Below are 14,993 nucleotides of genomic sequence, written 5' to 3'. Positions count from 1 at the left end.
TAGTTTTTCCACATTCTTGCCAAAGTGTCTTATCAGTGGTCTTATCAGTCTTTTGAATTTTAGCATATCTGGTGGCTGTGTATTTATAGGTAGGTGTATCATTGTGATTTGAATTTGCATTCCCCTCCTGATACTATTGATGTTAAGCATTTTTCCATATTGTCTCTGGTTATTTGATACGCTCTTTTTTAAAATGCCTTTTCAAGTCTTTTGCCCATTTAAAAAATTGAGTTGTTTTCATTTATATTCGTACACTGATCTAAAGGAATTCTTTATATGCTCATGATACAATTCCTTTGTCAGAAATCTGAGTTGCATATATCTCCTTACAGTCTGCATATGTCTTTATTAGATCAGTTTTAAGTTAGAAAAAGTAATGAAATGTTATCCCTGATTATACCAATTGTTGTCAAGGATATATAGCAATAGAAATTCTCATTTACAGTTAATGGAAGTGTAAATTTCTCCAACCACTTCGGAAATATATTGTTACAGAGGATTAAATTTGACTATTTGCAAATTGTATGACCTGGCATTTTAGTTTTAGGTATACATTTAATAAAAATATGCTTGCTTATGCAGCAAAAGACATGTACAAGAATGTTTATAGAAATATTACTTATAGAAGTAAAAAATTAAATACAGACCAAACATCATTACTAGAAAGGATAAAGAAATTGTGGTACATTCATACATTGGAACATTATACAATAATGAAAAGAAATGAATCATAGCTACACATGACAATATGAATGAATTTAACAAACATAATGTTGAGTGAAATAAACTGAATACAGAATAATAAATAATAATGATTCTACTACTAGAAGATTAAAAACATGCTAAGCTAAACTATGGTATTAGTAGTAAAGAGAGTGGTTAATTTTTTGTATTGCTGCAAAACAAAATACCTTAAAACTTAGAGCCTTAAAACAATAATAAACATTTATTATCTCATACTGTATGTGAGTCAAGAATTCTGGAGCAGTTTGGGTGGTTTTGGCTTAAGAACTCTCATGAAGTGTCAGTCTAAATGCCAGAGTTTTGGTAATTTGAATACTTGACTGGCACTGGTCTACACACCCCAAAATGGCTCACTCGTGGGGCATCTGGGTGTCTCAGTAGGTTAAGCATCAGACTCTTGATCTTGGCTCAGGTCGTGATCTCATGGTTCATGAGATCGAGCCCCACTTCATGCTCTGTGCTGAGTGTGTGGAGCCTGCTTGGGATTCTCTCTCTTCCTTTCTTTCTGCCCCACCCCTGTTTGCACTATCTCTCTATATATCTGTCTCTCTATCAAAATAAATAAACTTAAAAAATGGCTCAGTCACATGCCATACCTTTGTTCCTTATTGACTTTACTAACAGTCCCTTCATTCTTCCCCATATGGGACTCTCTGTTGCGCTGTTTAAGTGTTCAAATGACATGGCAGTTGGCTTCCTCCTGAGTGAGTGATTTAAGAGTCCTTGTAAGGAGGAAGCATGATGCCTTCTATAATCTATTTCCCAAAGCACACACTGCCAATTCAACTCTATTCCATTTGTTAGAAGCAAGTCATTTACTTTAGTTCACATCAAGGGGAAGAGAATTGGGATCTATCTTTTGAAGGTAGGATTATAAAGCATTTATAGACATATTTTAAAACTAATTACCTTTGGAGAGAAGGGAGGAGGTAGTTACTGGGAGGGAACATGAAGTGAGGAACTTGTAGGATACTCTTTCTTAATTAAGTATTGCTTACATTGGTATGTTTCCTTTGTGGTAATTCACTGTGCTCTAGACTTCGTGAATTTTTCTGATTGCATGCTTTGTTACAATTGAAGAGTTAAAATGTTTAATGCTAAGTTTATTTTTCACTAAAACAAGTAGCTATTTGAAGAAATGCTTTTAATAAATACACAGAATAAAAAAATATTGGAAGTGTAAACAGGGTAATTAATCGTGTAGATGATCCCTTTTTCTGTTTTAGCAAATGTTGTACCATAAATTGACATTTCCTATGTCTACTAGGACACTAAAATATCCTGACATATCACAATATATGATGGTTCAAGGGACGGCTCAAAATGCTTTTTTTTTTTTTAGCATTTTATTTTTCATCATGGTAAGTGTACTCTTTAATTCTCATCTCCTATTTCCCCCATCCTCCCACCCAACTCCCCTCTGGTAACCATATAGTTAAGCATCTGTTTCTTGGATTGTCTCTCTCTCTCTGTCTTTTTCCTTTGCCCGTTTGTTTTGTTTCTTAAATTTCACATGTGAGTGAAATCATATCATATTTGTCTTTCTCTGACTTAACAGCATTATACTCTCTAGCTCTTTCCATGTTGTTGCAAATGGCAAGATTTATTCTTTTTTATGGCTGAATAATATTCCATTGTATATATATACTGCTCTTCTTTATCCACTTCTCTGTGGATGGATACTTGAACTGCTTCCATAGTTTGGCTATTGTGAATAATGCTGCAATAAACATAGGGATGCATTTGTCTCTTTGAATTAGAATTTTTGCATTTTTTGGGTAAATACCTGGTATTGTAGTTTTGATTTGCATTTCCCTCATGATGAGTATGTTGAGCATCTTTTCATGTATCTATTGGCCATCTGTATGTCTTCTTTGGAGAAATGTCTGTTCATGTGTTCTGCCATTTTTAAATGGATTATTTGTTTTTTGGGTGTTAAGTTGTATCAGTTCTTTGTATATTTTGGATACTAACCCTTTATCAGATATGTCATTTTCAAATGTCTTCTCCCATTACATGGTTGCCTTTTAGTTCTGTTGATGGTTCCCTTCACTGTGCAAAAGCTTTTTATTTTGATGTCAAAATATTCTATTTTTGCTTTTATTTCTCTTGCCTCAGGAGACATATCTAGCAAACTGTTGCTAGAGCCAACATCAGAGATGACTACCTGTGCTCTCTTCTAGGATTTTTATGGTTTCAGGTCTCACATTCAGGTCTTTAATCCATTTTGAGTTTATTTTTTGTGTGTGGTAAAAGAAAGTGGTCCAGTTTCATTCATTTGCATTTGGCTGTCCAGTTTTTCAGCACTATTTGTCGAAGAGACTTTTTTGTATTGTGTATTCATTTCTCCTTTATTAAAGATTAATTGACCATATAATTGTGGTTTTATTTCTGGGTTTTCTCTTCTATTCCATTGATCTATCTGTTTATTTTTATGCCATTACCGTAGTGTTTTAATTACTACCACCTTGTAATATCACCTTGTAATATAACTTGAATTGTGGAATTGTGATACCTCCAGTTTTGTTTTTCTTTTTCAAGATTGCTTTGACTATTTTGGGTCTTTTGTAGTTTCATACAAATTTTAGGATTGTCTGTTCTACTTCTGTGAAAAATGCTGGCAGTATTTTGACAGGAATTGCATTAAATGTGTAGATTGCTTTGGATAGTATAGACATTTTAACAATATTCTTCCAATCCACGAGCATGGAATATCTTTCCATTTCTTTGTGCAATCTTGAATTTTATTCATTAGTGTTTTGTAGTTTTCAGAATGCAGGTCTTTCACTTCTTTGGTTAAGTTTATTCCTAGATATTTTATTCTTTTTGGTGCAATTGTAAATGGGATCGTTTTCTTACTTTCACATTCTGCTGCTTCATTATTAGTGTATAGGAATGCCACAGATTTTTATACATTGATTTTTTTATCCTATGACTTTACTGAATTCATTTATCAGTGTACTAGTTTTTTGGTGGAGTCCTCAGGGTTTTCTATTTATAGTATCATATCATCTGCAAGTAGTGAAAGTTTTACTTCTTCCTTACTAATTTGAATGCCTTTTATTTACTTATGTTGTCTAAATGCTGTGGCTAGGAATTCTTGTACTATGTTGAATAAAAGTGGTGAGAGTGGACATCCTTGTCTTGTTCCTGACCTTAGGGTAAAAGTTCTCAGTTTTTCACCGTTCAGTATAATGTTGGCTATGGCTTATATATTGATATAAGGCTTTTATTATGTTGAGGTATGTTCCCTCTACACCTACTTTACAGAGGGTTTTTATCATGAATGGATGCTATACTTTGTCAAATGCTTTTTATTCTACATCTATTGAAATGATTATGTGGTTTTTATCCTTTCTTTTATTGATGTGACGTATCATGTTGATTGTTTTGTGAATGTTAAACTGCCCTTGCATCCTGTAAATTCCACTTGATTGTGGTGTATGATTTTTTAAAAATATATTGTTGCATTCAGTTTGCTGATATTTTGTTGAGGATTTTTTATATTCATGAGAGATATTGACCTGTACTTCTCCTTTTTTGTGGTGTTTTTATCTGGTTTTGGTATCCAGGGGATACTGGCCTCATAAGTCACTTCTAGTTCTTAGATTTCATGAGGCCATTAATTTTTTCCCTTGCTCAATTCCAGGGAGAAGATAAAATCATTGTTTTCTTAAAATTCTAGTTACATTGGTTTCATGATATATTCATCAGCCTAAGATTCCCCAGGACAAGGGCATATCCTGCAGGGAATGAGTTCCGTGGCCCTGGTGGCACTGTTTGGTACTGAAAAGTTGCGGCATTGCCTCAAATATTGGAGATGCAGATGCACCTTGCTGTTACTAAGGAGTTGCATTTTCTTAGTGACTCTGTGATAAATGCTGCTGTGAAAAAGGAGCACATAAGTAAGGGACTCTCTTGGGTGTAGAGCATAGGGAAAGGGGCATCTCAACCAATTCACTGGCCATTCTTGAAGTCAGTCTCCTCAGTCCCTCTGAAACAGGGCTAACACATTATTTTAAAGTGTGAGGTTAAACTCTGTGTCTTTAAGGTTTATCCACTGCTTTTTTAAACTTTTGGAAGTGCATTCATGATGATGAATTCTGGTACTACTGATATGCAATATTACAAATGTGACAGGGGACACTTGAGAATTATAGCAGAGTGTACTTTGGAGAGGTCCCATTTTCTATATGTAAAAGCCACTGGGTTCACTCTTTATATAATTCAGACTTGAAATGAAAATTAATATATGGTAATCAGAGTTCATGTCATGAGAATACTTATCTTGAGAATACCTCTTTTATCTAAGTGTTCATTAGCAAAGGTAATAAATCTAATATTCTCTCCCAAATAATCATGCATTAAAAAACTATTCCTGAACTGGGATAGAAATGTGTGTCACCTGAATTAACTAAAGAACAATTTTGAAGAATTTAAAAATCAATTTTAGGCAGGTGCTAGGATTTTATTAACTATTTGTTACTTGGCTAGGAAAGAGAACCATATCTCTTTATCAATCAAGGCTCATACACTTCATTTAGAATTTTTGACATTTGTAGATATAAATAGAGTATCTGAACAAGAGCAGGACATTTAGGTGACTCTTTTCGTAGAGTTCTGAAGGATGGGGTTATGCACACTAATAATATGATTATCAAAATTGTTTCTGATGATGTATAGTATTGAAAAATGGGTCTGATGATTTCTTAGTCTGCACTCTACCTAAGGGAAATGGAAATAGATGAAAAGATGTATAGCAGTTAAAAAGATCAGGATACTGAAAGAGCAGTTATCATTATTACAGTAAATTTGGTTTGGAACATTTGAAAATGAGCCTGAGCACTTGGTTGATAACCATTGCCCTGAAGAAACCTACAAATGATTTCCCTTGGAAGTAGGCTAAGGAAGATAATTCCAAAAGGACCTTCTTGATTATACTTAATAAGCTTTCAGCCTGTAATGATGTCCATGCACATGAAATGAACAAATTCCTGAAGTGGACTTCTGAATTCAGTAGGTTCTCAGGATTTTCTTAAATAAAAGTGGTCCTTTGTGCTCCTTGCCAGTGGAGGTCCATATATGTAGGTTCATTTATATGTGCAAATTGGAATGCACATGTATGCCATATCTAGAAAATACAAATTCTCATTCTTATGTACATTTGGCTATTTGTGTTGATGTCTGTGAGATTGGGTATTACTTAGTAGAAATAGCATAGTGATGGTCATTTCATTTACATTTTATAGGTTTGTACCAGGTGTGTGTCACTTCATGTGTTCACTTATGACCCAGAAACAGCTCCATTTCAAGCCTGTATTTGTGAGTATATATGTGTTTGTAGGTTTCTATTTTAAGAATATAAAAGTTAATTATATTCACCTGAACAGTGGTATTCTCCTTTGGATGGGATGGCTTAAGTCAGGCAACTATATTAGGTGAACATCATGGTAATGCAAATCTTACAGGAGAGGAGGTCTTTGGAACAGGACAACTTGGACTTGAATCCTATTTATAATGCTTACTAGCTATTTGGCTTTAACACCTAGTTTCTTCACTTGTAAAAGGTGAATAGTGATGATAATAGCGCCTGCCTCATAGGATGTTTTTAAGATTACGTGAGATAACAAATGAAAAGTACCTAGCACACGACTTGAAACACACTAAACCATAAATAGCCAGTAGATTATTATTGCTGTAATTCTTTCTAGATCAGTAAACTTCATGAAAGGGGTGGTGATGGTGGTAGAAGTGCCATCTATTTTATTTCCAGCCCAACCAGCTGCCTCACCATTATGTGCTGTGGGCCAGAAGAGGAAAGAGATTACAGATGGTCTGGAATGAGTCATTCCTTCTGCCTGAGAATAATTTAGAGTGAATTTTGGGGTTCAGTCTTCCCAATTCATCAATATTCTATCATTTCAATAGGCAAAATTAGAAGGCTGAAAGAGGAATGGCTAAGTCTTCAAAATTTGGTATTCCGGGGCATTTTGGAAGAACTTATTCAAGATAGACATACATGCCAAGGTTGAAGAATACAAGTGGAGCATGGAGTTATTTAGAGAACACTCACAATTCTAAAAAGGCAATGTAGGTAATTCATAGCAAATAGGGGTGGCTTTATAATACAGTTTTCATCAATAAACAGTTGTAAGCATCCAGGAGGGCCAAGGCCTTACCTGGCACTAGAAATTACTGAATAATTGCTTAACTCCAACTTTCACTTTAGTAATGGAGACATGGTCTTACATTGGTGCATAAGGGAGTATTCATGATGAGAAATGATCACAGTAAGATTTTATAATGACTACTGAAAAACATGCCACACATGGTTTCAGAATTTTGTTGGAGCAACTGAAACTATGATTATGTTCAAATATGACATATTCATCAATATGACTTTATTTAATGTGTGAGCTGTCCTGATGAAATTTTTAAAAGACTTGAAAACAAGGGACACCTGAGTGTCTTAGTTGGTTAAGTGTCTAGCTCTTTATTTCAGCTCGGGTCATGATCTTGCAGTTTGTGAGTTCAAGCCTTGCATCAGGCTCTGCCCTGTCAGTGTGGAGCCTGCTTGGGATTCTCTTTCTCTTCCCCTCTCACTGCATCCCCTCAAAATAAGTAAATAAGCTTTAAAAAATAAAAAGACTTGAAAACAACATTTATTTGATGTTGTTTTCGTATCAGTTGACACTATTCAGTTTTTAGTTAGCTTTGCAACTACACCGCTCACATACCGCGCGCGTGCACACACACGAAACCTTGGGGGAATTCCCTCAGAAAAATATGTAAAGATCCCAAATTTATTTCGGGCTACGGCAAGATAGCTTAGAACAGATAGAGTGAGTACTAATGAGTAATCTACCAAGTGAAACTCTAAAGTCTGTTTTGCCAGTGGACTTGATATAATTCATGTCAGCTTGGAAAGAATAGATTAAGAATGGACAGTTTGGACTCACTCATATATTGTGCTTGGCTCATTAGCAACCTTGTTAGGTAACTACATACATCAGCCTTGAATGCTATGCAAATAACCGTAAAGTTACCTTTTATTTTCAGAAAGGAGCTCTTAATTGCTACATTGGTTACATCTTCATCTTTAATAAAATGTTCCATTCTTTTTCTTTTTTTTTTTTTTTTGAAAAGAAATCAACAGAAAAATACTTTAGACCTGGGGTTTCTCAAACTTTGTATAGACACGGCACGGGGACCCATTTTGTTAAAATGCAGATTGTACTTCATTAGGTTTGGGGAGGGAATTGAAAAGGTAGGATGGAGACCATCAGTAGAAAATAATCAGCATCTGGGGCACCTGGATGGCTCAGTTGGTTAAGTGTCCGACTTTGGGTCAGGTCATGATCTCACAGTCCGTGAGTTCGAGCCCCGCGTCGAGCTCTGGGCTGATGGCTCACAGCCTGGAGCCTGCTTCCAATTCTGTGTCTCCCTCTCTCTCTGCCCCTCCCCTGCTCATGCTCTGTCTCTCTGTCTCTCAAAAATAAATAAACATTGAAAAAATTAGAAAAAAAAAAAGAAAATAATCATCTTATGAAGGAGACTAGATGAAATGACTTATACACAACACAGTGAAGAGTACCGGGCCAGATGCCCAACAATACAAATGTCCTTTGAGAACTTAGATTACCTCAAGAAAATGAAGAAAGGAAAGTCAGAATGGATGGGAGTGGAGAAAGAATCCTAAGGAATGACTGCACTTGGCTGAGTGGTAGTAACAGAGATCAAAGTTTAGAGTAGAAGTGATTCTGCTTAACTTGAATTGCAAAGACTGAGTTATCATCTAATCACTGGGAATTGAGGAATCAAGGCTAAATGAGTTAAATTAAGTTTAACAATATAATAATTAAGTTACAGTTTATTAACTTGAGTTCTGTGCCTATGTCAATTCATAACATCTATAGTAACACAATGATAATAATAATGCCAGCCCTACTTATTTCAATTTTAATTAGTAGAAACAAATATATTCCTATTGAAATTCAGAGTAGAAATCAGCTTCAGGGATAATCAAGTCATGTCATCTCTCTTCTTATAGTCTTTTAACACTTTTCGTTGTTTTCTGCATAAAGCCCCACATCCTTTATGAAGCCTGAGAGACCCATGAGATCTTGCTCCTTGCCAGCTCCATAGCCCCATCTTGTTCTGTTGGCCCCATCACTCTCCTTGTTCCAACCACACATTCTTTTTGGCTTTTTAAACTTGACCTGAACTTTCCCACTTCAGGCCTTTTCAGATATAATTCTCTCTGCTTAGAAGATTTCCCCCCTCCAACCACAGGTCGTTTCTTTGTTAATGGCTTCCATATCACTTTGTGTTGCTCCTTTATAGAAGTTATCGTAACTGAAATAGGTTTTTGTTTTGTCATGGATAACATGACAAAGGGAAGTAGGACTTCCCTTACAGGATGTGGACTCAAGTGGTTCAGAGATCATGCCTATCTTTTTGCTGACATCCCAGTATATAGCACAGGCCTGGCATGGAACTCATTAATATTCAAGGAGTGAGCAAGTGAATGAGTGAATGTATGATCCAATTCTCTCATTTTACATGAAGATGTAGAGAGTGATGAGTCTGAGTTTTCCAGATATGCTGAACTATAACCAAAGGTGTTTTATTGTAACTCGGGAAGAGAATGGAGCAAAATTTTCTCCAATCCTTCAAGATACTCAAAATAAATTTAAGAATATCATCTAGTTTAAGAAATCATTACCCCACCTTCTACTGTGCCATCATTTTTTTGTGTATATTATGTTTATGCCTATTGGCAAAACACGCTCTTAAAAGAATCATTGGTTATACCTGTTTTGCATCTCATATAAGGTGTTATGGCTAGAATATCACACTTTTATTTATCAACAGCAAGTTGGTCTCCTTGGCTACCTTCTTAAATTTTGTGGGTTGTTTTTTGAAAGATGAACACCCATCAAACCAACAATTGGCCTCTATAGGTATTTTTTCCCCATGTTAGACAGAAAGCTACATGATATTTTGGAAAGATGTTTGCTATACCATCAATAGTGAAGCAGTAAAGACCACTGAGACAACCATACATGTCACTAGACAAATAAGAGTCTCAGCTTGTATTCTCTTATACAAAATCACACAATTTTAAATTGCACTAAATTGGTACTAATTTGGCAATCTTAGCTTTGATATGCTCTCAATCTTAAAATTCTAAGGACTTGAGACTTGAAGGGCATTCACACCAGGTTTGAATGAAATGTATTTACAGCACAGTGGGAGAAACATTTTATTTTATCCCTGGTTTTCGCTAGGCTTCTTGGTGTCGAAGCTGTGGAACTAACCAAACCTTATCAATATTTAGCATCTCTTCTTTAAAATGACAAGCTTTAGAAAAATAATTCAGTATCAAGGTAAATAACCATATCCCTGGCTGCCTGGGTGTGTTTTAAACACTGCTGAGGAAAGGGAACATTTCTCCTAAGAAAACTATATGAATGTCAGGCAACTGTTTTTTTCTATAAGGCCTTATAAATAATAACTAACATTGTGCTAGGACAATAGAGGATTTTCTCAATCTCCTCTGGGTTCCAGGTAGAGGACTGGCTGTTAGCTCGCATTTATGACAAAGTATTATTTTTCTGCTAAAACAGATGGATTTTGAATTGACATTTTGACATCACAGGAAAATACATACTGTCCTTTCAAATACTCCACTCGGATACATCAGGAAAACAACTATTAAGTGAAATGTATGACAGCAGGACTTCATTCTACTTTTCTTATTCGAGTGTTTATTTGTTTGAATTGGCCATAGATAGGTTCCTAAAGGATTTGAACTGTGTCAGAAATGATTTGATTTAAGTCAAACAACGAACACAATCACACCTTGTCACCACGCCCCAAATGACTTTTTTTGGGGGGGGGGGATGGGCCACCTTCATGGGCAAAATGTAATATGTTCAGTAAAGCTTTCCTGGGCATTGCCTTATTTGTAGGATATATTTAAGACTGGAAAATGACATAGTAATATTTACCAGATACAGATATTAACAAAACAATTTCTACTCCCATAAATGTAAATATGGAAGTGCCTAGAGACAAGTATGTGACAGCTTGAAAATAGCGTATAAATTATATAGCATACTGGATAGAGATATTACCAGAATAATTTCTATATCTATAAATGTAGACTTAGAAATATGTTAGAGTTTTGATTACACAAATGTTTACTCAGGGGAATTATCACAGTGGGGATTTTTATTGTATCTGTGTGTTTGTTATCGGGTGGTTGGTAAAGATTTATTGATTATTCCATTTACTTAGGAATGGGGGAATATTCTATTTTATTTTTTATTTGAGAACTTCCTATCATTCTTCATGTGCAGATTTCTTCAAGTTTTCACATATTTGAAAGGTTAGATTTATTTCTTGAACTACATACTGAGTTCATTCCTCTGGATTTATTTTCCATTCATATATGAGGTTGTTTCTAAAGTAAAAATATACCTTATGCATTTTGGCAACCCAGTTAAAGACATGCGTTCTGGTCACATCTACCTTATCCACGCTTACCTTCTTTGACCATATGAGCCATTGTATTAAGCAGTAGATCATTGTACTTTTTTTCTTCAATCCTTCACAAATCATTTTCAATCATTTTGATAAAAGCTGTCAATCTTTATTCATTTTACCTTTCAAAAGGACTCAAAAGGCACTGGATTCTAATTTGCATGCCTAACCCAGTCTTGTGTTGTTATTAGCAGTACACTTTGCTTCTCCAACATGAAATTAAGATAGAAAAGTACTATTTTGTTGAAATAGTAAATGACATGATAGGCAAATTCTTCTTCTTCTTCTTCTTCTTACTACTACTACTACTACCACTATTGGTATTAATATTGCAGGCATTTAGCTATGACTTTTTTTCTCAAGAACTTAATTTGTAAAGCTGATTAAAAATTATATTCAGTTTATATTAACTGTATCCTTTAAGAATCATATTTCTAAATCTTGTGATTAATACTATAATAAAAGAGTGTTTCAGGGCACCTGGGAAGCTTGACTGGTTAAGTATCCTACTCCTGATTTTGGCTCAGGTCATGATCTTAGAGTCACGAGATCAAGCTCTGCATCAGGCTTGGTGGTGGGTGAGGAGTCTCTCTCCCTCTGCCTTCTGCGTGCACACTCTCTCTCTCTCAAAAAAAAAAAAAAGTGTTTCAAGGTCCCCTTTCCTTTATGTCAAACCAGTTCAGTAAGCAAAGTGAAAGTCAGGGCGTTGATTCTCTTCTTAGATGCCCCTTTATTTGGGGCAGCTGGTGGGCTTAGTTAAGCATCTAACTCTTTTTTATTTTTTTAAAGGTTTATTCATTTCTCAGAGACAGAGCATGAGCAGGGTAGGGGCAGAGAGAGAGAGGGAGACAGAATCTGAAACAGGCTCCAGGCTCTGAGTTGTCAGCACAGAGCCTGATACAGGGCTTGAACTCCTGGACAGCGAGATCATGACCTTAGCCAAAGTCAGATGCTTAGCCGACTGAGCCACCCAGGTGCCTCAAGTGTTTAACTCTTGATTTTGGCTCAGGTCATGATCTCACAGGGAGATCTAGCCCAGCATCAGGCTTTGTGCTGTCAGCACATCTTGGGATTCTCTCTCTTCTCCTCTCTCTGCCACTGCCCCCCACCCTCAAAATAAATCAACTTAAAAAAAAGTCTCCTTATTTGAATGATACAGGTTTCTCTATAGTGATTACAGTGAATCACCTGAAAATGAATATGCCGAAGTATATTTTCCAGAAAGTTTGGGTATTTTTAAATTGCCTATTCATGTAATTTAGACCTCAAATCCCTATCAATCTTATAATTTGGTCAAGAGAAAGATGTTGTCCAGCAATTACTTTGGATTCCTACAGTATGCTAGGTACAAGCACTTTGTCATTTCACTCATACAGATGAGGACAATTCCGAGCAGTTGAGGGTACTGATGCTTAGCAAGGTTGAATAACATGACTAGTTATTGTCTATATAATAACTTGACTTATGAGTGACAGAAGTGTGAGTCAAATTTGTGTCTCTGATTCCAAAGACCATGATCTACTGAATTATTTGATTAGTTTCTTTCATGTTTATTTTCCTTACCTCTAATGCTAAAGGGGTTCTCTTAGACTCTTTGGTAGTAAAACTAGGGATACAAGCTGAATCTTAGATTTTAAGGTTTCCATTGTCAAAATTTTTCCTCCTCTTCAACTGAATTTTTTAATAATTCAGTAATAGAACTAGTTTGGATGAAACTTAGAATTTGAGATAAGAGACTCAACATTCATGCATTTCAAAATTCAAGCTTTTCTTCCGTCATGTGCAACTCTCTCTCATGGTATTTGGAGAGAATAATGAGAGAACCTTAGATTCTCAGGTATCAATCATATCTTATGTGGTTATTAATATTTTAAACATTTTACTAACAATTTAACTATTCAATTTACTTCTATTTGAGGAGGTCATCAAGAAGATATAACTGGCGGTTGACCCATGAGCTGGATCTGAGCAATTGGAGGCTCCCCACCCCCTCCCCTGTCCTTGGAATGTGTGTTCTGTTTGTTTTCTGTGTTCCCAGAAGCTACTCTAAGGATATTTAGATTTGAGATAGGAATGTGTTGAGGCTATCTTGACTGAGTATGAGACTAAACCCAGTTAGGACCTCTATATAAACTTCTAAGAGTTGGCTGGTGAGTGTAATCTACCTGTTTTGAGGCTGCCCAAGACAAGCCTCTTATGTCTGTTCCCTTGATTATTAAACCTGCCATCTACCAATCTGGAGTCATCTGCCTCATCAGTCTCTCTCTATCCTCCATGTATGGGGGCTGGTTTCAGATTACATCAGAAAGTTCCAGAAGAAGTTTCTAACCAACAAATTCTACCACTTGTAAGGAGTAAAAGTAATTAGCTTTTGTTGTTGTTGTTGTTGTTTTTGTTTTTGTTTTGTTGGATGCCTTGGTCACTTTGCTCTTTCTCTCAGGGACCCATGTAATCATGTTGGTCTAGAATTTGTTCTGAATTTCAGGTAATAATTGACAGTGAAATAAACATTAATATTTGTAGTATTTCCACAGGGTATGTAATACAAATGATGAAAAAGAACATACATCAAGAGATTTGCTAATACATAGGTGGCTTAATCAAACCCTCACTTGTATCATAGAATGATAGAGGTCAATGAGTGTAAAAGGTAACATATTCTTCTTTTAGTTGAGGTGAATGAAGTCTAAAGGAATAATTAATTGATAGTAAAGTCAAGACAAAAACCTGTTCCTTTATAGAGCTGATCAATGAAGGAGCATGATTTAAAGTCCAGCTGCTTGAGTTCCCATCCTATCCTTCCATGTGGTCCAAGAGCTCTGGATGTTCCCTGAGTAGGCAATAGAAGGGTTTTTAGAGGAGAACTGGGTCATATATTTCCTTCCAGTGAGTTCTGAGTCTTTTAGGCGAGGTTGAGTATGGGTTGCTCTCTGGGATTGATGTCCCCACGGTTGCAGAGTAAGCTGCCGCCACTCTGCCCCTGCCCCCGCCCTATGAAGCAGTTTGTGTTGCTGCTGCAGGATTTCTGGGTGGGGCAGCCAGTCCAGGATTATTGTGCAAGCCTTCTGAAGCTCTACACAGACAGATGCAAATTCCTCCTCCCTGGTGAGCCCCAGGAGTTACCAAGGCCCCAACATCATCCATGCCATTCCTAATCAGGCTTGTGGGAGTATTTCCTCCTTATCCCACAACTTCGGATAAGGTGGAGATTGCTAGATTCACAGGGCAGTTGAGAAGACTGAGGTAAATAGAGGGGAAGGGACTTGCCTGCATCACAGAGCCAGGAAACAGAGCTGGTGAGAACAAAGTACTGATGTAGATGCTTCTTCTTCACAGCAAAACTAGTAGAAGGATTGATTTTTCCCATCTTACCCCATGAGGAAGCTGAGACTCAGAGAGCCTAAGGAACTTGTTCAGGGTCACACAGCTGGTAAGGAGGGCTTATAATACCAACAGGAATAATAATACTAATAAGGTAACATGTTCGATAGGTTCCATATGTCAAAAATAATCTCACTGAATGCTCACAGTTCTAGGAAAGTAGATGCTATTTTTTAAAAATATTTATTTATTTTTGGGAGGCAGACAGAATGCAAACAGGGGAGGGGCAGAAAGAGAGAGGCAGACATAGAATCTGAAGCAGGCTCTAGGCTCTGAGCTCTGAGATGTCAGCACAGAGCCTGATGTAGGGTTCAAACCCA

General features: G+C 36.3%; 1 long non-coding RNA gene and 1 pseudogene across 11 annotated transcripts in view; one reads left to right on the top strand and one right to left on the bottom strand.

Moving 5' to 3' along the window:
* The window catches only part of LOC112860548 (surfeit locus protein 2 pseudogene), a 49,902-nt pseudogene extending 48,515 nt beyond the window's left edge, over positions 1-1,387 (bottom strand).
* The window catches only part of LOC147584241 (uncharacterized), a 386,937-nt gene that overhangs the window by 267,848 nt on the left and 104,096 nt on the right, over positions 1-14,993 (top strand). For 8 of the 11 annotated variants that reach the window (XR_015244056.1, XR_015244087.1, XR_015244125.1 and 5 more), the window contains one exon: positions 5,994-6,066. The exons of the other annotated variants lie outside the window; for them this stretch is intronic. This is a non-coding gene — a long non-coding RNA (uncharacterized LOC147584241). The remainder of the gene's footprint in view (positions 1-5,993; positions 6,067-14,993) is intronic. 11 annotated transcript variants of the gene reach the window in all.

The sequence above is a fragment of the Puma concolor genome, chromosome A1 (genome assembly GCF_028749965.1).
Source record: "Puma concolor isolate L17-30 chromosome A1, mPumCon1.1.hap2, whole genome shotgun sequence".
Lineage (NCBI taxonomy): Eukaryota > Metazoa > Chordata > Mammalia > Carnivora > Felidae > Puma > Puma concolor.
This window is presented reverse-complemented; position numbering and strand designations above follow the sequence as displayed.